Source organism: Erpetoichthys calabaricus, chromosome 4 (genome assembly GCF_900747795.2).
Source record: "Erpetoichthys calabaricus chromosome 4, fErpCal1.3, whole genome shotgun sequence".
Lineage (NCBI taxonomy): Eukaryota > Metazoa > Chordata > Cladistia > Polypteriformes > Polypteridae > Erpetoichthys > Erpetoichthys calabaricus.
This window is the reverse complement of record NC_041397.2, coordinates 132,070,383-132,096,393: the sequence shown is the minus strand read 5'-3', so window position 1 is coordinate 132,096,393 and position 26,011 is coordinate 132,070,383.

Genomic DNA, 26,011 nt, shown 5'->3' with positions numbered 1-26,011 from the left:
CATAAAATTACAAAAAAGTAACTTCTCTGGAAATGAATGGAATACAAAAGCAACTATGCAAGTATAAGACTGAACTGGCTGAATTAATATTATCTTCACGTTATTTTGTAAAAGAGCAATGTTATTAACCTGCAGCTAAAAATGTCTTAGAACTAATTAATTACACAGGAAAAGTGCCGCTCCCCTAAGTGATACAAACATAGCATGGGTTTAGAAAAGGAGCTGCAGTTGATCTGTGGGCAGAAGATCTGAGGCACTCAGCAGGAAACAACAACCAGGTTGTTATGTATGAAAAGTCTAATTGTGCTGCAAATTACAATATTTGCAAGATTAAAGTTTACACCGTGCTGAAAGAGTTACTGGCTGGTATGACACACAACAGACTGAGCTGAGGTTATGAATTGTGTAACTTCATACTGGAATTAATGTCTTAAAGACAATTGTCACTTTTCGTATTCTTGTTATACAATAAATCAGTTCCTTTCCAAGTTCTTAGGTATTTATATAATCTTACTTACTATTATTTTAACAAATATTATTAGCTAGATAGCAAACTTATTTTTCTATTGGGAATTATTGGGTACTATGTTATAGGGTATAATTTCAAAAATATTTTCTTTAAGAAAATTGAACATTAGTTATTGACAGACCCTCCAACACTATCATACATTATTTAATGCCATTTCTGCATCACTTGAATTAGAATCTGCTGTGTATGAAAGCTATTGAGCTACTACATGTCCATTTAGGCTACATACTGTATTTAACTATGTGATATTGTAAAGTACTGTTAAAAAATCATATATTCAAAGTAGTCTGCTAACACAAGTAATTACATTCTGTTATCACTGTTATTTTTGAATATGAGCTATTGTTACAAAAATACTTAAAAGTCAACAATGTGATAACATACTCTTAGATGAAGTATCTAAAATGTGAAATACTCAGACTTTAGCTTACTCCCTGAATGCACTTGAATGTTACACCATGCATACATTATCTAACTTGTTAGTATTTGACATGGTTTACTATTCTTTGATGGTAGAATATGCTTTGACTTTGCATAATTGCATTCTCTCATTCTCTGTGTGTGTATATTTATATATATATATACTAGCCATGTGCGCCCAACTACGTTGCGCGTATTAAAGTTGTCAGTGAAGGGCTCCCTGTTTAAACGCGGCTGCCAGTCGTGAACTGGGCCCATCATCGCACAGCATTATGATTTTTTATAAGTGAAACAAAATTACAAAACAAAACCCTTGGACATTGATTCGATAGGGACGGCCTACTCGGAATCACTGTCCGAATAGTAATTATGTGGTGGTGGAGGAGCATTTCTGCTTCTTTCCGTTCACAGTCCGTCTCGTTTTCATGACGCTTTCGTTTCCTCTCACAATCTCTTCTCAACCTTTCTCCAATCTCGCAGGTTGCTTTGTGGCAATCCAAAGAGTAAGGAAGAACCAATGCTTCTTTCTTCAACTCCAAACGCTGACTGATGGAAAATCACAGAAGTGTGCCCGACTTACTGTATATACTCTGACTGCTGACTCCAAGAAGTGGGTGAACATTCGATTTGGATGAAGTGCTGCCAACGACGGTCGATAGAAACACAAAAAACCACAGTCTCGACAACGAAGCAGGTGTCAACGCCAGATCTAAACACAAAGCACGGTGTTGACGCCAGATCTAAACACAAAGAGTGCTATCGACAGTGTTTGTAAACAAAAGTAACAACCAAGGTGGTGTGTATTCAGCCAGTACAAACAGCACGTAGTCTCCTTTAGTTCAATCCTCTTTAATCACCACACTCCAACCTCATGCAACGATCCTCCCCCTCACTTCCTCTCCTCCTCCCATCACTACTGCCCTCTACTGAACACAGCAGGAACACCACACAAGGCAGTGAATTCGCGGACAAACAAAGATCAAGATCCAAATGAAGATTATATATAAAGATATATTATATATACTGTATATATATATATATATATATATATATATATATATATATATATACACATTTACAGTATATATATTTAAATATTGTTTATAAATTCAGATGTTTCTGTAGTCGCAGCCACTATCCATACACCTATTGCATACTGCCACGCTACTAGCCGTTCTTGTGTAGGGACTATTCAAGTTTAAACAACTCCTAAGCTTTGACATTATGTACTAGTTATTCTGTGATTCCTTCAGAACAGCTAGGTGTAGTATAGTCAATCGTTAAAGATTAAGGCCCCCTACCCACTAAGTCTGGCTGTGTAGACAGCACTTGCTCTACAGGCCCCTCCAGTATTTATCTCTAAGAATTTTTTTTTTTAATTTCATATTTTACTGAATTTATAAATTACTTTACAATGAATACACAATTCAGTCAAGCATATAATGCTTCATCTTATTCAAATCAAATCTGACATCACCTATGTAGAAGAGCTGTTTAAAAAAAAAAAAAAAAGTTTAACAACATTAATTCATAACACTTTAAACTAGAATGTGGTACCAGACAAGGATGCCCCTTGTCACCACTGCATTTTGCAATCACCATTGAGCCACTGACAATTCATTGTTGAAATGCTATTGAGATAAAAAGGATTATCAGAGAAGGACTGGAACAGAAATTTTCTCTATATGCAGATGATATGGTACTGTATATATCAGACCCACAAAATACTGTGCCTGCAGTCCTAACAGCACTATTAGAATTTCAAAAGATTTCTGGTCTCAGAATCAATTTGAATAAAACTGCGCTTTTCCCAGTGAATTCTCAAGCATACAATATTAGATTGGACATCTTCCTTTTTATCGTCGCATATCAGTTTAAATACCTAGGTGTAAACATCACAAGTAAGCATAAAGCTCTTTATCAACAAAATTTTTCCATCTGTATGGAAAAAATTAAGGAAGACTTGCATAGATGGTCAAACCTTCACATCACTTTAGCTGGAAGAAGTAACATTGTTAAGATGAATATCCTTCCTAAGCTTCTCTTTTTATTTCAAAACATTCAGTACATCAATAAATAATTTTTTAAGAAATTAGATTCAACCATAACCTCATTTGTTTGGAATTCAGAACATCCATGTATCCAAAGGGTGATCCTACAAAGACCTAAGGCAGAAGGTGGCATGGCTCTACCTAACTTTCAATTTTTTTTTACTGGGTAGCAAATATACAAGCTATAAAAACCTGGACATGGACAGAAATAGACGAACATACACAGGCTTGGTCCGCAGTAGAAATAAAATCCTGCAATACTTCTTTATATTCCTTGCTTTGCACCCCAATAAATACAAGTTATCGCCAATATATTAACAACCCAATTGTGCTTCACTCACTCAGAATACATAACCAATATAGGAATTATTTTAAGATGGAGAAGCTTTTTCTGTGGCACCTCTGCATGAGAACCACCTTTTTCAACCCTCGCAAACATATGCAGTCTTTAATATCTGGAAAAGATTTGGGATTAAATTGCTTAGAGATCTTTATATAGATAACAACATTGCATTCTATGAACAATTACATTCCAAATTTAATTTTCCAGCAACATATTTCTTTCACTATCTTCAAATTAGAAACTTTGTTAAACAGAACCTGCCCGATTTTCCTCATCTCCCACCTTCCTCTATGGTGGAAAAAATATTGCTCAGTTTTGAGGACTCAGACAGCATTTCTGCAATATATGAAATCATTTTACATTCCCTCCCTTTCAAAGATCCAAGAGGACAATGGGAAAAGGATCTCTCATTCAACGTATCAGAAAAGGAGTGGAAGGTAGCAATGCAGAGAATTCATTCGAGCTCCATATGCGCAAAGCATACAATTATTCAACTCAAAATTATATTTCGAGCACATCTGTCTCACTTAAAAGTGTCCAAAATGTTTCCAGGGCAAGATCCAACCTGCGAACGCTGTAATCAAGTCCCAGCCTCACTGGGACACATGTTTTGGGCCTGCACCAAATTAACATCATTCTGGACAAAATTTTTTAAGTGCCTTTCAGACTGCCTTGGTGTCACAATCCCTCCTAACCCATTAACAGCTGTGTTTGGTGTACTTCCAGATGGGCTTAAACTGAAGAAGGACAAGCAAACTGTGATTTCCATCACTACACTATTGGCACGCAGACTTATTTTGCTAAACTGGAAGAATCCTAACTCTCCTCTTTTAAGTCATTGGGTAACTGATGTTTTATATTATTTGAAATTGGAAAAAATCAAATTCTCAGTTAGAGGATCTGTGCAAAACTTTTTTAAAACCTGGCAGGATCTAATCAATAATATTTTAGAATAAGCTCTTAAAGCACTGAGGAAGTAAATTCGCTTCCTTTATCCACCTATTAAACTCCTTAATTTATTTATTTTTACTAGTGTAACAAGGTTTGTCTTCTAAGATGGATGGAATCCTTTTTGGGAACAAAAAGAACTGGATGGAGGCAGATTTCTGTTCCAAATACAAGCTGTATTCTCTGCATCTGCTAGCACATGGTCAGGCCAAAACAAAAACAACAACAATCTTACTTCCTCTCACATATCCTCCCAGATCTTGAATGCTTAACTTTATAAATACTACTTTCTAACACATTACAACTTAACAGAGAAATTAACATTGCAGATCTAAATGTAGGTATATTCCTATTCTCATTCTAATATAATGAACATTTACTTCTCTATTTTAATGCTTAAGTGAAAACATAACTTTACATTAGCTTTAAGCTTTATTCCGTTGGCCATGCTCTCTTTCTCAGGGGTGGGGGTTGATTTGTTTTCAATCCTATTTTTTTGTAAAAATTGATCTATATGTATGGAATGATTACAATAAAATCAATAAAATTTAAAAAAATCCTTGCTGTACTAAATTAAAAAATACAGTTTATTCATAAATTAAGGATAATGAAAGACAGACATATGCAAGTATATACTGACATACACATGTCAGTAACAAACACCACAAAAAATAATTTATCATAGCTTGGTTTGACCTTTTTCTTTCTTACAGGGAAAGGCACAAAACTGATATGAATTTTTTTTAAATTCTTATCTAAAGAATTTACCCATGTTTCTGTTCCTGTTCACTTTAGGTTGAGGAGATGCTTTGGCCTATTCCTTCAGGATCTATGCAGAGTTTCTCTGACTTGTTCATTACATTCAGCATGCTTTACCTTTCTATCTCTAGATGCTTTTCTCTATCTCTGCTTCTTGTACCGTGAAGCTGCAGGCTGTACTGCAGTTTACAGTCTATGATGTTTCACACACTGTAGTCCTCTTTTGTTAGCATAAAAATAATGTCTGGTGTGCAGTCAACTCCTTTCTTTAGCAAGACCTATGTGTTGCTTTATGTTGGTCTGTTGCTTGCATAGTTGTTGTCATTTAGCAAGGCTGAACTAAATGTGACACTACAGTATATCTAACTCCATTATGGTGTCCTGCTCTCAGGGTCTGGCACTATGTTACACCTTGGAATTACCTTGTTACAACAACGTGATGGGCAGCAGGCGTCCTGCTACAGAGCAGAATGTAAGGCCAGGCAGAGAGAGAAGGCAGTTAACAAAGATCTAGTACTTGTAATGGTTTATAAGTAAATGAATGGGCATTCTACCATTGATAAATGCTTTTTGGTTGATGACGTTAGCAAATATTTCTCCATCTAAGTTACCAATAGTTAAATTATGGCTTTGTTCACTGACCAAGTGGTAAGCAGTGCTATATCTTTGAACTTCATTTGCTTATGACTAATCCATCTTATCAGATGATACACAGAAACTACATTCAAAAGAGAGGCCTCATGAGGAGAACTTGCTCCTTAGCTCAACTTAAGTGTCAATGAAAGACAGGCATCATATTAGAGGACTTATGCCAAAGTGAAGCACACTTGGTTATGCCAGTCTCCTCAACATCCACCTTAACCAATACATATGCAGTTCTATACTGTAATTCAAAAGGCTATTATCATTTACTGTGCTCCATCAAAGGCCTCCATGGCTTGGCTGATGCTACTTAAAATATCAATATCATAACTGATGAAATAATCACTTTTAATTTTGATGCAATAATCACTTTGACTCTTTAAGCATCTTTATGAGGTTAAAACAAATTTTTAAAATCTTACAAATTAACATCACTAAAAGTTGGCTGTTAAGACTGTTTTAGCAGATTAGGATGGCAAGTCTAGTTTTGTTAAAACACTTTGAGTTTGCAAACAAATGAATTCAGCAGGTGCTTATTTCTGTCTTTGAAGTTAATTCATTTATGTCCATGCTACCTAAAAACACTCCAAAATATTACATTATCAAGTAACAAGAGAATGTCTTATTGAAGTTGCCCTTGGCATTGATTTTAATCAAATTAAAAATTAGTTAGGTGACTCAAAACTGTATTAAGAGACTCTAGTTTTGCTACTGACCATTTGATCAGAATGATAAGATACATACATGACCTCATTTTTTCTGAACAGATAAAGAAATCTTTTCTGACACTGTAAAAGTTTTTGAATATGTGAATTATGCTAGGCTATTTTACACTAGTATGTTCTGTGTTGCTTATAGTTTGTGAGCTACTCTGTGAGCAGAGCTTTCACCCCATAACAGGTTTGATATCAAGTTTTTCTTATATCTAATTGTCTCCAGGTCCTATTTTTATAGCATGATGATGAACCTCCATCGCATTAAGTTCCAGATCTTAACTTCTCAATATTCTTGACTGTTCCCACTTGCTCTTTCAATTGCAGAAAAAGATCAGATCTCATGCTCTTCAATGAATGGTTTATGGTACAGCTCTCATTTGATTAGAAAAAAACTAGTTGGCTCTCTTTCATGATTTTAATCTAGTGGTGAATGTAGCATTCTGCCTCTAAGACACTGCTGTTTAGTCTAATCCACCTCCTGCTATTCCAAACCACCAGAGAATCACTCCTTTTTTTCCTCATTGCATTTGGAATCTTAGTTGTTTATAAGTTCAGAACAACAAGTGATTTGACCTTCTTTGCCTATTTCCCCATAGGCTTATTACTATCTACTATGAATTGTAATCAGTGTCACACTTGCTTCATAAAAGTGACATTTTGCATGGCTACAGAAGTAACGTGATAAGTATATATTTATCCTCACCATGTCCCACTGAGAGAGATGAGTAGCAAAGTTGCAACTGGCAACCATAATTAAGCAAGGCCCTTAACCTGCAAGTGCTTTGAGTAGTGAGAAAAGCGTTATATAAAAGCAAAGAAATATTATTATTATTATAATTTCCAGGACATTCTCTTTCTGTAAAAGTTGATTAGTTTGCTTCTGCAGTAAAACCAACTTTGTTTTTAAGTCCCTCTGAGGGATATCTTAATCATTTATCTCAATTTTTTTTCATTTTGATTTTTAAAGTTTCTGTCCACATTCACTGTCAGAATTAGGATGATAACATAAAGTGTACAGCAGATAAAACTTTCTTTTCTTCAAGGACTTTTACCTGCAATAATTATCTATGCATGTCTTTTGTCCGCTATTGGGCTTCTCCAAGTGTTTAGTGCTTCTCTCTTGAGAGGCACCCAGGTTGCATTTAAAAAAAAAAAAAAAAACATTGTCTGTCTTTTTGTGGTTAGTAGCTGTGACAACCCAACTACAAGGTCCTGTGTAGGGAATCCATTCCTGGGAATTTGGGAATCCCATATTTCATTCCCGGGAATCCCGTGCTCCCGGGCATGACACAGTGCACGGGCATCTCACATGTGAACGGTTTTAGAACGACTGACACTTATTTTTAATAAAACTACTGCAATATGTTGACACAAATAAAAGACTAACCTTATCTACAAGCAGTTCATGATGTCATATAAGTACATTTATCTTTAGTTGTGGTAGTAAGAGCATAGAAAGCACAATGTCCTCTCAGGTGGCGCAGTGGTAGTGCTGCTGCTTTGCAGTAAGGAGACTGTGGAAGATTGCGGGTTCGGTTCCTCCCTGTGTGGATTGCGCTTTGAGTACTGAGAAAAACACTACATAAATGTAATTTATTATTATTAACGTGTCCAGCGTGCAGTTGTCCAGGCAAGAACGCACCTTCATGCAGAAGTACGCCAGCCTCTAAGAAAGCATGCTCTGCCTCCACTGAAGCAGGCGGCACAATCATCAGATACTGATACGCTTGCTCTAAACAATGCCCGTGCTTGCCGTTGCTCTGAAACACCACCATTTCAGCTTTTACTGATGCATCCAGTTTCTTGTCACAGATAATGCGGATGCAACAGACTGATGCATTGCAATTTCAAGTTGCTGTTCAAAGCTGTTGTCTGATGAAGTGCAAGCTGCAGCAATGGTGCCACCTTAATTATTTTCATCTATAACTGTTATTTCTTGATCGATTTTTACACGCTATATACAGTATGTGAGCTTGGCCGTTCCCATTTTCCCGGGAATTACAGCAGTTTAATTCCCGGGAATGCGGGAATGAAAAATGTCTGGGAATCCCGGGCTCCCGGGAACCTAGTCCTGTGTCCAAGAATCACAGAAATACTACAGGTCAGGTCAGGTCAGGAAGCATGTACTGGCAGAGTGTGTTGCCGCACCCACCACATGACGAGACAATTTGGAATCCTGGTTGGCAAACCCCAGGCAGACACACAGTCCAGTCCCACCATCCGGAAATGACCATCTATCTGCCGCAGCCAGGTGTTACGTGGGCATCCGCTTGGCCTGGTCCAGCCACTTGGGTCCTCACTAATGAGGATCCTGTGAGCCAGATCACCCTCATGGAATCACGTCACATGGCCATAGTGCTGTAACTGATGCTCCCTCACAATGCAAGTAATGTGTCTCATTCACAACTCTGTGAGCAACCGGTCTTTTGACACAAAGTCAAACCAGTGGTACCCAAGGATTCTCCAAAAAGACACAGTACTGAAGGATTCCAGTCTTCGTCTCAGGTTACTGAATAGCATCCATGTCTCACAACCATATAGCAAGACTCGAAGCACCAAGACCCTAAACAGCTGGGGCCTCATATATAAACGGTGCGTACGCACAGAAATGTTGCGTAAGAACATTTCCACAATGAAATCGTGACATATAAAACCTAAACTTGTCGTAAAGCCACACACATTTCCACGGTAGCTCATACCCTGTCGTATACAATTTCTCTGCTTGGTTTTGCAGACTGGCGGCACCCAGCGTGAAAGCAGTGCTTTTGTTCCAGTGTGGTTTACCTTTCTTTTTTAGATCCACATCCCTGACGCGGCTTTATAAATAAACTGAAATTAACCGCATATTGTTAATTAGTTTAAGGCATCTGATTGTAATTAACCTGTAACAATATAATCGTCCACAGAATGGCCAAACTATTCGAAATACCATAGCTGCTTTAGTGTTGTTACTCTCACTGCACCTTCTTCTTCTTTCAGCTGCTCCCGTTAGGGGTTGCCACAGTGGATCATCTTTGTCCATATTACTCTCACTGCACCACTTGGAGTATTTATATCACTGTATCTGAGTGTGGAATCACAGCTCTACAGCAGCTCATTGGAAAGAGAATTATCAGTATACAGCATCAAGCACACGCTGCCTCAGCCATGGTGTTTATTGAACTGCTCCCATATGGCAAATGCTTCAGAGCTTTTCCTGTACTGACCTCGCGGTTCAGAAACAGTTTCATCCCAAGAACTATAAACGCAATCAATCACTCCATCAAGTGCTCCTTATAGAACTGCTTGTACTTATAGGTACAATTATCTCACTGTAAACCTGCAATACAGTTACAATATTGCACAACCTGCACCACTTAATAAAGCATGTATTTACTTATGATGACGATATCATTTTTAAGATGAAATGCAGCAAAATATGTTTATTACATTATACAGATAAAATGTTAACATCATAATCTATATTTTTAATAATTAAACATGTGAGGACACGGTGTCACAGCACTAGCAAGGAGCTGGAGCCCCGTTCAGGGATTGTTTCTGCATCACGTTGTATTCTTGCTGGGGCTGGCGCGACACTGGAAGGATAGATGGATAGAATAATTAAACATGTACTATTAAGATATTGGGGCTTAATATGTTTGAAAGAGACAGTACTGCTGCAATAAATTATTTCATCGAAGTCCGTGCACGGCGCAGCAAGCATCTTGCATGAGGCAGGAACAATCTCTGGACAGGGCACCAGTTCGTCCCTATCACTGCTCCACAGTGTTCCCATGTTTAATACATGCTTTAATTGATATGATATGAATACTGAAATGATATCAAGTGTACATGTCAGTATTTAAATTATTTAGAGAACTGTAATATCACGGATGTAATGGATTCTGTGTCCAGTCGGAGGAAGAGAAAGCCTGTTTAAGAAGCACATATTGATTCACACACATAGAGCACATAGAAGAACACATTAAAAACAAAGCATTTAACGTGCTACTTTAGTTACTATGGGATTTGAGAAACTAGTAAATTAAATTAAATGATTTTAAGATGAAGTTTATGATGTTCTACTTTAATGACAAAACAAACTATGTGATTAAAGTGGAAATTTCAAGATTAAAGTTGACATTTCAAGCTTTTTTCCCCACTGTGTCCCTATTTTTTTTTCTTTTCTCTGTACCCTAATAAGCTTCCATATGACACTCAGAAAAGTGGGCTACGACGCGCCTTTTCACAGCGACTTTGATATCTGACAACTTCATTGCCTGTCCACAGAACGCTGATCTTGAGGGCTGTTTATATTGATTTGCATATTCAAAGAGGTGTAATTCTGGGAGGAATTGGGGAGTGGCAGCAGGCGCGTGCACATGCGTTACTTTTCACGCTGACTGGGATGTATGTAGCAGAATAACGTGGAAGTTGGCGAATGCACAGATTTATGCATCTTAGGCTGGACTGCCAATACTGATGCGCTGTGCAAGAAAGGACAAAGCCGGCTATACTTCCTTAGAAGGCTGGCGTCCTTCAACATCTGCAATAAGATGCTGCAGATGTTCTATCAGACAGTTGTGGCGAGCGCCCTCTCCTAAGCAGTGGTGTGCTGGGGAGGCTGCATTAAGAGGAAAGACGCCTCACGCCTGGACAAACTGGTGAGGAAGGCAAGCTCTATTGTTGGCATGGAGCTGGACAGTTTAACATCTGTGGCAGAGCGAAGGCTCCTATCAATTATGGAGAATCCACTGCATCCACTTAATAGTATCATCTCCAGACAGAAGAGCAGCTTCAGCGACAGACTGCTGTCACTGTCCTGCTCCACTGACAGATTGAGGAGATCATTCCTCCCCCAAACTATGCGACTCTTTAATTCCACCCGGGGGGGGTAAACGTTAACATTTAACATTTTACATAGTTATTGTCTGTTTTTTCACCTGCATTATTATCATCTATCTATCTATCTATCTATCTATCTATCTATCTATCTATCTATCTATCTATCTAGATTTTTTTGTACGTGCGAACATTTCTGCTTTTGTCTGTTCGCCATGTTTTAGTGTGAATTCTACGCATGGTGTTATGCATGAGGCCCCAGAAGAGGTAATGTGAGCCAGAAGACAAGCAAAAATTCATAACCTGAAAATCAAATTAACACTGTCTTCAAATCAGAAAACAAAACCCTAAATTGTTGATATTTATTGCACAAAAATTTTGCCAGGGACACTAAGTAAACACACACTTGTACTTTTCTCTGCAAATTGAGATCATAAGGAAGTGCTCAGCGTGACTGTTATACCTTCTTGCTGCTGATGTCACTTTTAGGACACTTCTTTAGCAACACACTATGGCAACACCTATGAAAACAAAGATGCCATTGAAAAGGACACAAAAATGTTTTTTAATTTAAGCATATTATAACAAATATTACCAATACCCATTTTCTTTCTATCTAGGAAATAAATAACAGAAAATCAAATATTAATAATGACCTCAGCCATTTTGTCCAGTCATTTTTCTCCTTCTTCCATTTTGACCATTCATACTTACAACAGCATATGTGTTTCCTATATATGGTCAAGCTTGGGTCACAAAGTTGCACAAGAGAGTTCAAAGAGTAGAAACTTTATTGCTGTTCTACCAGTTACAAACACGAGTCTCTTACAGAGGTGAACCGGCCTCACAAGGAACAGCTGTCAAACGTGATGCACCAGCCCCGACTCCTGCTCAAATGAACACAAAGTCTTATGTTCGGCAAGAGCAGTCATACCCGGCAAGGCGGAAAATACATCAGTGTTCCGAGTTATCAGAGACAGCAGTTCTGCTTTCTGTGAGTCATTCAAATTGCCACCAATAGCAACATCTGTTTGTGACACTGTAGCCACGACCGTTAACACCTCCTGGGGTTCATGCCACTCTTTCAAGAGATTAAAATGTAAAACCTGCACGGGTTTCCATCTGCCAGGTTTCCCGACTTTGTAATTCACTACTCCCATTGTGGCTTTTGAACACAAATCTTACTTTGCAAAATAGTGTGGTCATAAGTCTTTTTCAGACAGACAGGCCTGTAAAATTTGAGTAATCCAATCAAACACTGTTTCTAAACCTGGGCCAAGAGATGAGCCCCTTTTCCATAGCCAGGACAGAATCCACATCCATCCTTCTTTACTATTAACAATTGGTCTATGATGCTTATTTGACTAACCCTGTATTCAAAAATGTCTTTGTAAATAGTCCCAAAAATGTCGGTCTAGTTATAGTGTCTATAAAAAATATTCAACCCCTTCAATGTTTCCACATTTTATTGTTACACAACATTAAATCACAGTGAATTTAATTTTTCTTTTTGACACTGATCAACAGAAAAAGAATCTTTAAAGTCAAAGTCAAAACAGATCTTTGCAAAGTGGTCCAAATTAATTACAAATATAAAACACAAACTTTCAAAGGGGTGAATAATTTTTATAGGCACTGTAGATCAGAATTGCCAGAATTGTCCTCCCAATCATTGTTCTCCAAATCATTATTGAATTCTCCCCAAAGAACTACAGACTTGATAGCTAATATTCTACTGAGAAGCAAATTGATTTCATCTAATAAAGGTGAATTGTCAGAACATTTGTTTGGTATATACAGTAAATGCAATGTTTTTACTTTTTGTAACTACATGTTGATATTAATGTGTGAAGGACAGCCGGGTCCCATGCCCGGAAGGGACGCCCCTGCTGCATCTGTTCTGGGGGAGCCACCATGGGCAGCTCAAAACCTCCCCCGGAACGCTTGGTGGCAGCCTCCCTGGTGGACGATGATTCCCCAACCTGGCGCAGGGCTCCATGGGAGATGGAGTCCTCCACAGACTGGTTGGGGGTTCGGGTGGCCGCTAGGGGGAGCTGCATAACGTCTGCAGCCCAGCTGGTCGACTCGTCAGCCCCACCCGGAAGTTCAATTAGGACCAGGTAATCAAGCACCTGGAACGCTTCCGGGTGGGGTATAAAAAAGGCCAGCCACCACCACTCGAGAAAGCCAGAGTCAGGAGGAGGAGGAGGAGGAGGAGGAGGAGGAGGAGGAGTGGTGGTGATGATGATAATGATGATGCCAGAAGGATTGTTGCTGTGGTGAATTGTGCTTGTGTGGGACTGTGTTGGGCCTGTGGGACACGGGGAAGGCGTGCCCCACGGCTGAAGAGAAATAAAAGAGTGTTTATTGAAGTACGTGCCTCTGTCTCAGTCTGTGCTGGGTCGGGTGCTATATAGCGCCTTTCACAAATGTTATATTCAAACTCACTAGTATACACTAGTACTTTACTGCTCACACAAAACAGACTGAACAACAAAAGTGTGATTTCTTTTTTTTTTTTAATTGTATTGATTTTATTGTAATCATTCCATAAAAATAAATAAATTTTTACAAAAAAATAGGATTGAAAACAAATCAACCCCCACCCTGAGAAAAAAAAGCATGGTCAATGGAATAAAATTTAAAAATAGTAAAAATAAATAAATTGATGAGTTTAATAGGCAGATACAGATAAATGGAGAAGAAAAAGAAATGGGGAGAGTGGTTTCTAACCCACTTTATCCAATGGTAAGTCACAAGCCTACCCTGGCAACATCAGACACGTATGTTACCAGTGATTAATTAAGGAACTAGTTCCTTATAAATAAATGTGCGCCTTTGCTTGCATATTTCCTGCGGTATTTTAGTGCTGTGCCTATGTTTGGCTTTATGAAACTTAATTTTTACTAATAAATATGATTTTCACTATTTGATTATATATTCATTATAATCAATGATTGCCTTTCTTGTTAATTGTTAGCCTTTGCCTTTAGCACTCCTAGAAAACATATTATTAAAGCCTCTTGATCTGTGAACTAGTCTTGCTGCTACTTAAGCACAAGGTTAAGCATTGATAAGAGAACCAGTATAATCTAGTGTAGCAAAATCCTGACTCCAACTGTCCTGTTTATGTGGAAGTGTAAAATATGCCGAAGATTCTGACTTTAAATGAAGGCTATAGGAGTCAGAGGATAGGCAAACAGAGTAATTTGATTTATTGCAATGAAACAATAATGCGGACTCAACCCAATTAGGCCAAATTAAGCTGAGACCCGAACATGCAAAAAATCACAGTTTATGTAATCATTTCTTATCATCTTGACCTTGTTTGAAACAATGCCTTTGCTGTCTATTCTGACTCACTACTCCAGCTGGCTTCTCACGTGTCTTCCATGGCCATCAACATTTTCTGTATTTCGTCATTGGTATCATTCCTTGCTTCCTGGCCTTCAAACAACAGGGGCCTCATGTATAAACGGTGCGTACGCACAGAAATGTTGCGTACGAATGTTTCCACGCACAAATCGCGATGTATAAAACCTAAACTTGGCATAAAGCCACGCACATTTCCACGGTAACTCATACCTTGGCGTACGCAATTTCTCCGCTCGGTTTTGCAGACTGGCGGCACCCAGCATCAAAGCAGTGCTACTGTTCCTGTGTGGTCTTTCTTAGATCCACATTCCTGACGCGGCTTTATAAATACACTGAAACTAACTGCATATTGTTTATTAGTGTAATGCATCTGATTGTAATTAACCTGCAGCAATATAATGGTCCAGGGAATAGCCATAGTATTCCAAATACCATAACTGCTTTAGCGTTGTTACACTCACTGCATCTTGTTCTTCTTTTTGCTGCTCCCATTAAGGGTTGCCACTGCGGATCATCTTTTTCCATATTACTCTCACTGCACCACTCGAAGTATTTATATCACTGTATCTGAGTGTGAATCACAGCAGCAGCTGATCGGAAAGAGAATTATCGGTATACAGTTTCAAGTACACACTACCTCAACCATGGCAAAAGGCGTCAAAGCCTTTCCTGTACGGACCTCGCGTTTCAGAAACAGTTTCATCCCAAGAACTATAAACGCACTCAATCAGTCCATCAAGTGCTCCTTGTAGAACTGTTTGTACTTATAAGTTCAATTACCTCACTGTAAACTTACACTACAGTTATAATATTGCACAACCTGCGCTACTTTATAAAGCGCGTATGATGACAATATCATTTTTAAGATGAAATGCAGCAAAATATGTTGCTTATAGTATACAGATAAAACTTTAACTTCATTTAAATAATCTGCATTGTTAATAATTAAACATGTGAGGACACGGTGCCGCAGCGTATAGCTGGTTCACGGATAGCTCCTGCCTTGCGCTGTATTATTGCTGGTGCTGACGCGACACTGGAAGGATAGACGGATAGAATAATTAAACATGTACTATGAAGATATTTCAATGTTCCTTAAAAGTTTTGAAGAATCGGCGTTCTAAGCTTACAGATGGCTTAACGTCTATTACAGAGCTGATTGTGTGGTGATTGGGTATTTGGAGAAAGAAAATTACGTTTGAAAGAGACAGTAATCCTGTAATAAATTATTTCATCGAAGGTCGCACATGGCACAGCAAGCCTCTTGCATGAGATATGAACAATCACTGCGCCACCGTGTTCCCATGTTTAATAACATGCTTTCATTGCTATCATCATGAAAAAGATATCACGTATTCATCTCAGTATTTTAATTATTCAGAGAGCTGTAATATCTCGAATGTAATGGATTCTGTGTCCTGTCGGAGAAAGAGAAAGAACGGAAGCACGTAGTGATTCACACACATAGAGCAAATAGAAGATCAAACACAGAACAAAGCATTTAACGTGCTACTTGAGAAACTAGTAAAATAAACGATTTTAAGATGAAGTTTATGATGTTCTACTTTAATGGCAAAATAAACTACATGATTAAAGTGGAAATTTCATGCTTTTTTCCCACCGTGTGCCTATTTGTTTTGTCTGTATCCTAATAAGCTTTCATATGACACCCAGACGGTGGGCTACGACTCGCCTTTTCACGGCGACTTTGATATGTGATTTCTTTTTTATTTCGGGCACTGTGCGACTTTGTGAACTTGGATCTTTCGAGTTTCTCCGACACTCTGTCACTCGATCAACTTTCTTTTGTTGATTATACCACTGTTTAAACCAACAAATAGTACGTTTTTCCTTTGCCTCCACTTGATATTCGCTGAAATTCTTATATTTTCCCCTGTGCTTTTCCCATTGTCTTTTCACAGAAGGCTATTTATATTGATTTACATATTCAAAGAGGCGTAATTCTGGGAGGAGTTGGGGCGGGACAGAAGGCGCGTGCACGTGCGTTACTTTTCACGCTGATCGGGATTTATGTAGTGGAAGAACGTGAAATTTTGCGTGCGCACAGATTCCTGCATCTGGATTTTTCTGTGCGTATGCACAATCCCGCTTTTGTGCTTACGCCATGTTATAGTGTGAGTTCTACACACGGCGTTATACATGAGGCCCAGGTGTTCTTCTTATTCCCCCTTCTTTTGTCCTTGGGTAGTTTCTGTACGTCATTCTCTTCCTGCTCTATCTTTCCAAGTTACCCAATATTGGTGATGTTGCTTCGAGTTTAACTAATGAAATATGACTAATGCATTTAATTAACTATTTGATTGACATACAGTATCTAATTTACACTTCATTTAATGCTTCAGATGCTGTCAATTACTTTTATGTCTATACATTAATTTTTATTTCCCATATTTATCAGTAACTAGGGCGGCACGGTGGTGCAGTGGTAGCGCTGCTGCCTCGCAGTTAAGCGACCTGGGTTCGCTTCCCGGGTCCTCCCTGCGTGGAGTTTGCATGTTCTCCCCGTGTCTACGTGGGTTTCCTCCAGGCGCTCCAGTTTCCTCCCACAGTCCAAAGACATGCAGGTTAGGTGGATTGGCGATTCTAAATTGGCCCTAGTGTGCGCTTGGTGTGTGGGTGTGTTTGTGTGTGCCCTGCGGTGGGTTGGCACCCTGCCCGGGATTGGTTCCTGCCTTGTGCCCTGTGTTGGCTGGGAATTACTCCAGCAGACCCCCGTGACCCTGTGTTCGGATTCAGCGGGTTGGAAAATGGATGGATGGATTATCAGTAACTAGCAAGGACATGAGTAATGAAACTAATCACACACCTATGTAATTGACAAGTGTTAAGTAAGGTTTAACACTAGAATTACCAGAGCCTACGAAAAAACGTGTAGATCCAGCCCACCTTAAATCCCATCGCACCTCTCCGTCAGCGTCTTTTGTTCTGTAAATGTGCCGATAAAGACAAGCAGCAAGCAGCCTGCTATTCCATCCACTACCTCCGCAGACCATGCACAAAGTGAAGTGCTGAAGTTTTAGAGTGGAAATAATAGATTGTTATTCATTTCATGTGTGTTCCGTTTCTACAATAATCTGTGTAAACACATTGTTAAAACAGAAACGTTTTTCATATTTTAGTAGTAAATGACAAAATGTTGGCATAAACTATATAATGTGTGAAGCCTGAAGTGCAAACATCAAATAAACACTTTTACAAAAGGTTCAAGGATGATACAACAGCTTCTGTAGCATAGCGGCAAGATCTGCTGACTTGTAATCAAGAGTTCCCGGTTTGATCCCGACTGACTCCTGTATTTGCCATTTTCAGTAGTGAGCTGCTCTTATTGTTAATATTGTAACATGCAGGCAGTGCTTTCTAGCCTTGTCTGATGGCAAGGAAGGACTGGAAGGGGAGGTTTCTAATTGAAAGGGGTGGACACACCTTGTGGGGGGTGTGTTTCTTGCTTTTTGGTGTTCCGGGTATGTGCTGGGAGTGAGAGGATTCCCGGAGTCAACGAGATTGCTCCATTTTTGTATAGGACCAATTTAACTAAAATAAAACTGAAGAGGCCCTGACAGCTGCGAGTGCTCCTGTTATTATTTACCCAGATCACCACATTGGTGTCAGAAGTGGGACGGAGGAGCAGTCAAGAGGCTGATCCAGAATTGCAGCTGATCATCCAATGGCTGGAGGGGGGGGCAGTGTCCTGCTTGGGCTGAGGTTGCAGTGGAGTCCACTGTAGTGAAAGGTCTGTGGTCTCAGTGGGGGAGTTTGTCCATCAACAGGAGAGTTCTGAAGAGGCAGTGGCGGAATCCTGTAACCGGTGAAGGAAGGTGGCAAGTGGTGGTACCTCGTGCACTTCAAGAAGAGGTATTACGAAGTGTACACGGCACTCCTGGTGCTAGGCATTTTGGGGTCACGAAGACACTAAGGACGTTACGCCAAGCTTTTTGCTGGAGCCGGAGTCGGAGGGATGTGGAGGAATATTGTCGGCAATGTGATGCTTGAACTGCCAGGAAAGGTCCAACAGGGCAGTCAACAGCACCACTGCAACAATACCAGGTGGGGACACCTATGGAGAGGGTAACTGTTGATATCCTTGGCCCTTTTCCATGTTCACTCAGGGGCAATCGTTATGTCTTGGTAGCAATTGACTATTTCACCAAGTGGCCTGAGGCTTACGCGCTACCGGATCAAGAAGCAGAGACTGTGGCCGAGGCCCTCATTGATGGATTTTTCAGTAGATTCGGGATGCCAGATGAAATACACTCGGACCAGGGCCGGAATTTTGAGAGTCAGGTATTCCAGCAGATGTGCCAGCAGATGGGCATCCGAAAGACCCATACAACCCCTCTTCACCCACAGAGTGATGGGCTTGCGGAGAGGTTCATACAGACGCTTGCAACACAGTTGGCTCTTGCCACTTCCCAAGACCAGCATGACTGGGATCAGCAGCTGCCATTGGTACTCCTAGCCTTTCAGTCTGCAGTGCAGGAGTCTTCTGGCTGCACACCTGCCCTACTAATGTTGGGAAGAGAATTAAGAACTCCCACAGAACTTGCATTCGGGCTACCCCCTGATACTATGGCTGAAGTGTCTGGTCCTGAATACGCTTGCAAACTATAGATTCACATGGAGTCTGTTCATGCATTTGCCAGAGATCATCTCCATGTAGCGGGGACTTGTCAGAAGCAACAGTACGATCTGAGAGCTCGAGGCCAACCTTTTCAAGAGGGCAATCAGGTTTGGGTTTATGGACCCAAAATTGGACAGCTCCTGGGTAGGCCCTTGCCGGGTTCTGGAAAGGGTTGGGGAAGTTGTGCACTGGGTTCAACTGCCCCGGCCAGGGCACAGCGTACTCCTCCACTAGGATCGTTTGGCTCCCTATCGTGGACGTTGCTCTGACATGGAGAGAGAAATGGAATCATCACCATCACCAGGTTCTAGTCAGGAGGGAAATCAAGGTCTAGCCACTTCCATGGATGCTGCACAAAATTCGCAGACAAGCAGTAGTCCACTGCACCAACCTCTGCGAACACCCCGACCTCATCATCAGCGACGCCTGCCAGCCCATCTTAGGAACTTTGTGCTTCCTCAGGGACGAGGAGCTGAGGGGGAGGCTGAGTAACATGCAGGCAATGATTTCTAGCCTTGTCTGAGGGTAAGGGAGGACTGGAAGGTGAGGTTTCTAATTGAAAGGGGCGGACACACCTTGTGGGGGGTGTGTTTCTTGTTTTTTTGGTGTTCCGGGTGAGTGCTCGGAGTGAGAGGATTCCCGGAGTCAACGAGATTGCTCCATTTTTGTATAGGACCAATTTAACTAAAATAAAACTGAAGAGGCCCTGACAGCTGTGAGTGCTCCTGTTATTATTTACCCAGATTGCCACAATATTATACAATAAACACATACATCTGGTTTGCATCTGTAACAGACGTGTACATTTATAGTACTTGTAAAAGTTAGTTTTTTTTTCACTTTTATTCTCTCATTCACAATCATGATACATACTACCGCCCTAGGGATCTGACGCTGTTAGTTTTTATTTGAAACTGGGAATTACTTTACATGTGAGTGGTGATTTGAGGCAATGGAACTGGACATTCTCTCATCTGGATGGATAAAAGCTGACACACAAACGCTGGTGAATCTGCCTCCTTCGTATCTCACCGTCACTTGATTTTTTTTATTCAGTTTTATTGAGTGTTCCTGCTCACGCTGAATTAGTATGCACCCTATGGTCTATGAAAAACAGAGACATAAGTATATATGAAATTTGGAATTATTCATTTTATGACCTGTATAGTACATTTCGGAAAACATTGTGGCACGGATGCAACATTATTCATATTATTCACATTCATTTGCATAACATCTTGCAGTTGTAATCAGTGACCGTGTGTTTTTTTTCCCCCCCGATCTTGCCAGTCTCCACGTTGCTCTATGGTGCTTTTTCTTTTGTACTCCAGGACATGCAGAGGAAAGAATAGTACAGAGAGGTCAGTTCAGCGCTATATGCAATCATCAAATTCAAATGTTAACAGTTTACACACACGCAAGGACTGTCCTTTCTACATTTATGACATGTGTACCTGTTGCAATGTATACACTTCTCTCTCTGCTGTGGTTTCTATTACACACCTGAAAGAAAGAGACAATATATGTGACATTTTGAAGAAATCATTTTATGACCTCAGATCTGGGACGGGGGTGGGTGTTGTATCGTGATCGTGACTGAGAGAATAAAAGTGAAAAAAAAAACGCTAACTTTTACAAGGTCTATAAATTTACACCGGCTGTTACAGACACAAATCAAATGTGTTTTTATTGTATAATATTAATAACAATAAGAACAGCTCACTTCTCAACCAAAATGTTAAATTTGTGGGGGAGGTGGTTTCAAACTCGTGACCTCCAGATTATAAATCGGCAGAGCTAACGGCAGCACCACGGAAGCTGTCGTATTGTACTTGCACCTTTTGTGAAAGTGTTTATTTGATATTTGGCCATCAGCCTTCACACATTATAAAGTTCATGTCTACATTTTGTCATTTATTACTAAAACATGAAAAACGTTTCTGTTTTAACGATGTGTTTGCATAGATTGTTGTAAACACAAAACACTTATCAAATTATTTCCCCTTATAATTCTGGGTAGCTCACACCCAGATAATCAATCAAGGCAGGAACTGGGAGAACTTCTTGCCCGTTGTGAGGTGGCGGGGGGATGGTATAGCAGGCTGCTTGCTGCTTGTGCTTATCGACACATGTAGAAGACAAAAGACGCTGATGGAGAGGTGCAAAGGGATTTAAGGTGGGCCAGATTTACGAGTTTTTTCGTTGCCTCTGGTAATTCTAGTGTTAAATTGGACCTGTATGAGTGAGTAACAAAAAATGTTTCTTTTTCCTCCAGAGCTATTCCTGTGCTATTACCCTCTTGTTTACCAAAACAGATCTGCTGTTTTTGCAGGAAAGAATAACCTTTCTTTGCCTCAATTCTGTTTAATTCCAGAACCTCTGCTAGTCTCCACGGAACTTGGTCATGCCTCCACCTACCATATGCTGCTCTTGTGGTAACACAGTCTGACATTTTTACTGAATATGAAGAAGACTTAAGTATGAAGCATCACAGACATGGAATTTTGCTTTGCAACAATACCATCATTTCAGGATGCTAGGACTAGTGAGTACGTCATAGGTAGCATCAACCATGTAGCTTAGTCTTTTGTATCTTCCACACATCTTTCCAACTTAAGGATCTGTTTATTACCCCACTCCTAGGCTGCCCATGATCCCCAGTAACACTGTTTAATTGCCATGACTTATATAGGTTCTTTTTCATCATGACAACCTGTGAAATTGCCATTTTTTTCTTATCCTTTCTCAAAGCTGAGGACCAAAGGTTGGGTGTCAAACCCCCCACCTGAAACCATTTCTTCCTGACGGAACCTCACTAATTATCTTCTTATTACTCAGACTTGTGATTGTCTGGTTAATAACCTACTCTGTACTCAATTTATGACTTGGCATTAGATTTCTGCAATGACTGATCTGTCGACTCTCAAAACTCTAATACCAGTCTGGTCTTTTCTTGCTTATAGCCCAAGCTCATAGATTTTACAATAAGATGTAAAATATCCATTTTAAACAGACATCAAGGCAGGCCTAGCCATTTGTGAATGTAACTTTTTGTCTTTGAGTCCATCATGGATACTACAGATGCAGTGATTTCACAGGTTTTCAAGAGCCACATCAATTGCAGAAAAAGTTCCCCTGGAAGATAACTTTGATTCACATTTTCTAAGCCTTAAAGTAATTTTACCTCCTGCTTGTCAGAAAGACATGGTGTTTACTGTCTTCCTAATCTAATGGGTTGCTCTGCCAGCACAGGTGTTCTTTCATAATCTACACAGAATGAGATTTAATCATTTTTAATTCCTTTCTGGATTGAAACAGTGAGGGACTTTGTCACTTTTGCTGCTGTCAGTTACACCATCTATGTAGTGTAGCTGTGCAAGGGCAGTAGTCTCTGGGTATGTTCAGACCTTCAGTACCTATAGGATTGGACATCCCATTGATATTCTACCATCTAGCTGCTTCCAACCAGTCGTACACTCCTGAGTCACATTACAAATGTTCAGGTCCTAAAATTAGCTATTTGTTATGCTCTTTATGCTAGAAGTCACACTAAGTAAGCACCCCATGTTCCTTTCCAGTTGCAGGATCTCTTTCTCTGCTTCCTGTTTCCCTGGGGATAAGATATTTCAGTGTCACTTCCCTGAATCTGCTTCTAGACTCTTAATAAATAATATTGCTGATCATGTTTATTTTAGCCTCTGTTCCACCTGCTGCAGTGGATTTAGAAGCAAAGCAGTACTCAGCCCGGCTCTGAATCATTTTTGCCTTTGCTCCTGCTGCAGTGCAACATTTAATTTGCCTTATTTTGATGGGTTTGCAAGCCCCTGTATATTGTCATCTTCCTTCACCCACATGACCCTGGCATTACAGCACCATATATACATTTAAATGGATGAAGTTGAATGAGTCTCAGCATATGACTACATGTTCCTAAAATCCAAAAGTATTGTAAGCAGAAGTGAAACGCTTTCAAAAATTGAATAAAAATTGAAGCAGATTATGTAAGCTCGGTATTGTGCAGGAAGTGATTTTTGAACTTTAAAGATTATGGACTTATTAAATAATACAGCAGTTAGTTCTTTGCACTTTTTCCCCAAATAACGTTTATTTGTGACAATTATTAATTCTGTCCTGACAGGTCATTGTACAATTTCTTTCTAAAAACAAAAAGTAACTTGTAATATGTATAAGCTTAGGAGGTCTCCAGCTCACTGTGGCATACTGTTGTAAGGTAAGTTAGCTCTAATGTCTTGAACAAAATTACTACTTATAGAGCGACAGCTAGCACATATGCCAGAGGCTCATTTAACACAAATTGACACCAAATTGCCCTAGTGCAGCTTTATCGTGCTGGATTTGAAGAAACCTGCCAATGAAAGGCTGGGAAAAAAAATTCCATCAAGTGAGTTTGTTTCAGATGCAGTTTATCTTGTTTTTAATTATACTAAAAGCTGAACATGTTTTCTTTAGTTTTCATTTGAGAAATCAGTGGTGAAGGAGTAAATCACCAATGAATAATCTTCAGCAGTATTATTTATTCTTTGTTTATTGAAGAAAAACAAAGAGTGTCTGCCTTATTATATTACATATTTGAGTTAATTTCAGTATTTTTTGACTAATCAATTAAGAAAAAAAATTACACCTAAATTGTTACTAAAGTGCCGAATAGGATATTTTGCATTTCACTCTTAATAGCACTTTATGGTTCTTTACAGGGTTGTGTGGTTCCTCATAAAACTATTGCTTGACAAAGTAACATTTTATTCTGGGAAGGGTTCTTTGCCTAATATGTGAAAAAAACCCTGAAGTCTTTAATGTATGGTAGACTACCTAGAAGGACACTAACAGATTAAGAAAACCTGAACTTAGCCTGTGTTACTGAATGTATGCAGCAAGAGTCTTTTTAAAATCATGAGCCACTGGTATTTCACAAATCTGTTATCGTCTATTCATAGCTATTTACTGTATGAGGTCTGTTACAATCTAAATAAATAAGCGTTCTTTCTGGAACCTCCAAGTGGATGGGTCTTTATGAATCCAAAAATGGTTCCTCTATGGCATCGCTCTGAAGAACTGTCCTGGCATCTTTATTTTTAAGAGTGTACTTTACTTATGTAGGTGATATGTTAATTACTTTACTAGAATAACATATTCATTTTAAGGGAGTATGCACAGATAGCATGTTGCCACACCCACCACACGATGAACCATTTGAATGGGGTCCTATGTGCAGTGGGTGACACTTCAGCACCACACTGGTACAGTGTAAGGTTTTTTTATGGTGACTGGAGTGCCAATCCTGCCACCAACCCCCAAGTTGTGCCTGCAAGTTGGAGGACCTGCTTGCAGGGCTGGATGCAGATTAACATCATACCCTTGCTCAAGGGCCCAATAGAAAAGAATCACTTCCGGCGTAATTTTACGCTTTTCTATTATTCAACACAATTCCAAAAATAGAAAGTTTACCTGAAAGTGAATGTGATGAAAGGTAAATAATAGATTTCTAGATCAAAATGCCAACATGTTTTACAGTATCAAGAATACTCTTTGAGGGCTGAATATTTTTTCCAAAAAATTAAGTTTTCTGAAAAGCACCCAAAGCAAGGGTCTCATACATAAATCAACATAAAATATCAGTTGCTGGGTGCTGTATCCGCCAGTTCACAATCTTGTGACGCGAGCTGCTCATGGGTGGCATGACAGCTGGCAGGCTGGCAGCCAGGCTGTCTTTGCATGATGGGGGCGAGGATAGCTGCAGCCGTCATGGTCGCAGTGCAGTGCAATCTGGTTTGTACCTCATGTCATTATGAGTGACAGTCTTCATCAACACAAACGTGTTCAGCACCACGATTAGCCGGAGATTGATCAGCTGATGCCGGTACCTCGCTTCGTTTTCAATATCGATCTCCAGATCAGTTATCAAAATTCGAGTCCGACAAGTCAGTCCAATTCAGCAATAATGTACAAAACATCATCCACAAAGTATTTTGTTTTGTGCATTCCGTTCAATCTCTTACCAGATGTTGATGCCATTCTTGTTGTTGTTTGCACTTCACTACTCCTGCAAGAGCAGAGAATCTCGGTCAAACCAACGAAGTTAACTTTCCTTCTAGCAAAGACAGTCAAACTAAAACATTACGGCAAGTGTTGTCACCATTTGCAGTTGCTTACTGTTCTCAACCCCTTCCTGCTGACAAAAGTCGACATCCGCCCTGAAAGAGTTAATTTACGATATATGTTTAATAACTAAAATTTCGCAGTGAATGACAAAGGATTTTGTTCAAAAGTGTAAAGCTTTTTTGGATACTTTTTTATGAAAGAGAAAATGTAAAATAAAGAAAGTATGAACATGTTATTTGCATGAAGCATTCAAAATGTCAAATTATCCCTCATCTATTTTCTAGTTTGATTATCCAGTTCAGGGTCATGTGGACCCAATAGCTATCACAGGGTAATTGGGCACAAGACAGGAACCAGTCCTACAATGGGTGTTAGTCCATAGTAAGACACAACCATGAACACAACATACTGAATTTGGTTAATGGCAGTTTTTTGGAATGTGAGAGGGAAACTGGAGCACAAAAGAAAAACCTAGGTTAACACACCTAGACTGTGTAAACTCCATACAGGTAGTGTCTGGGCCAAGATTCAAATCTAGGGCTCTTGAGCTGTGACAAACAAGCAGCAGCTCTAACCATTGAACTAAAGTGTCATCTATATGTCAAACTATTCTCAGTTAAAGAACATAATGTATATATTTTGTGA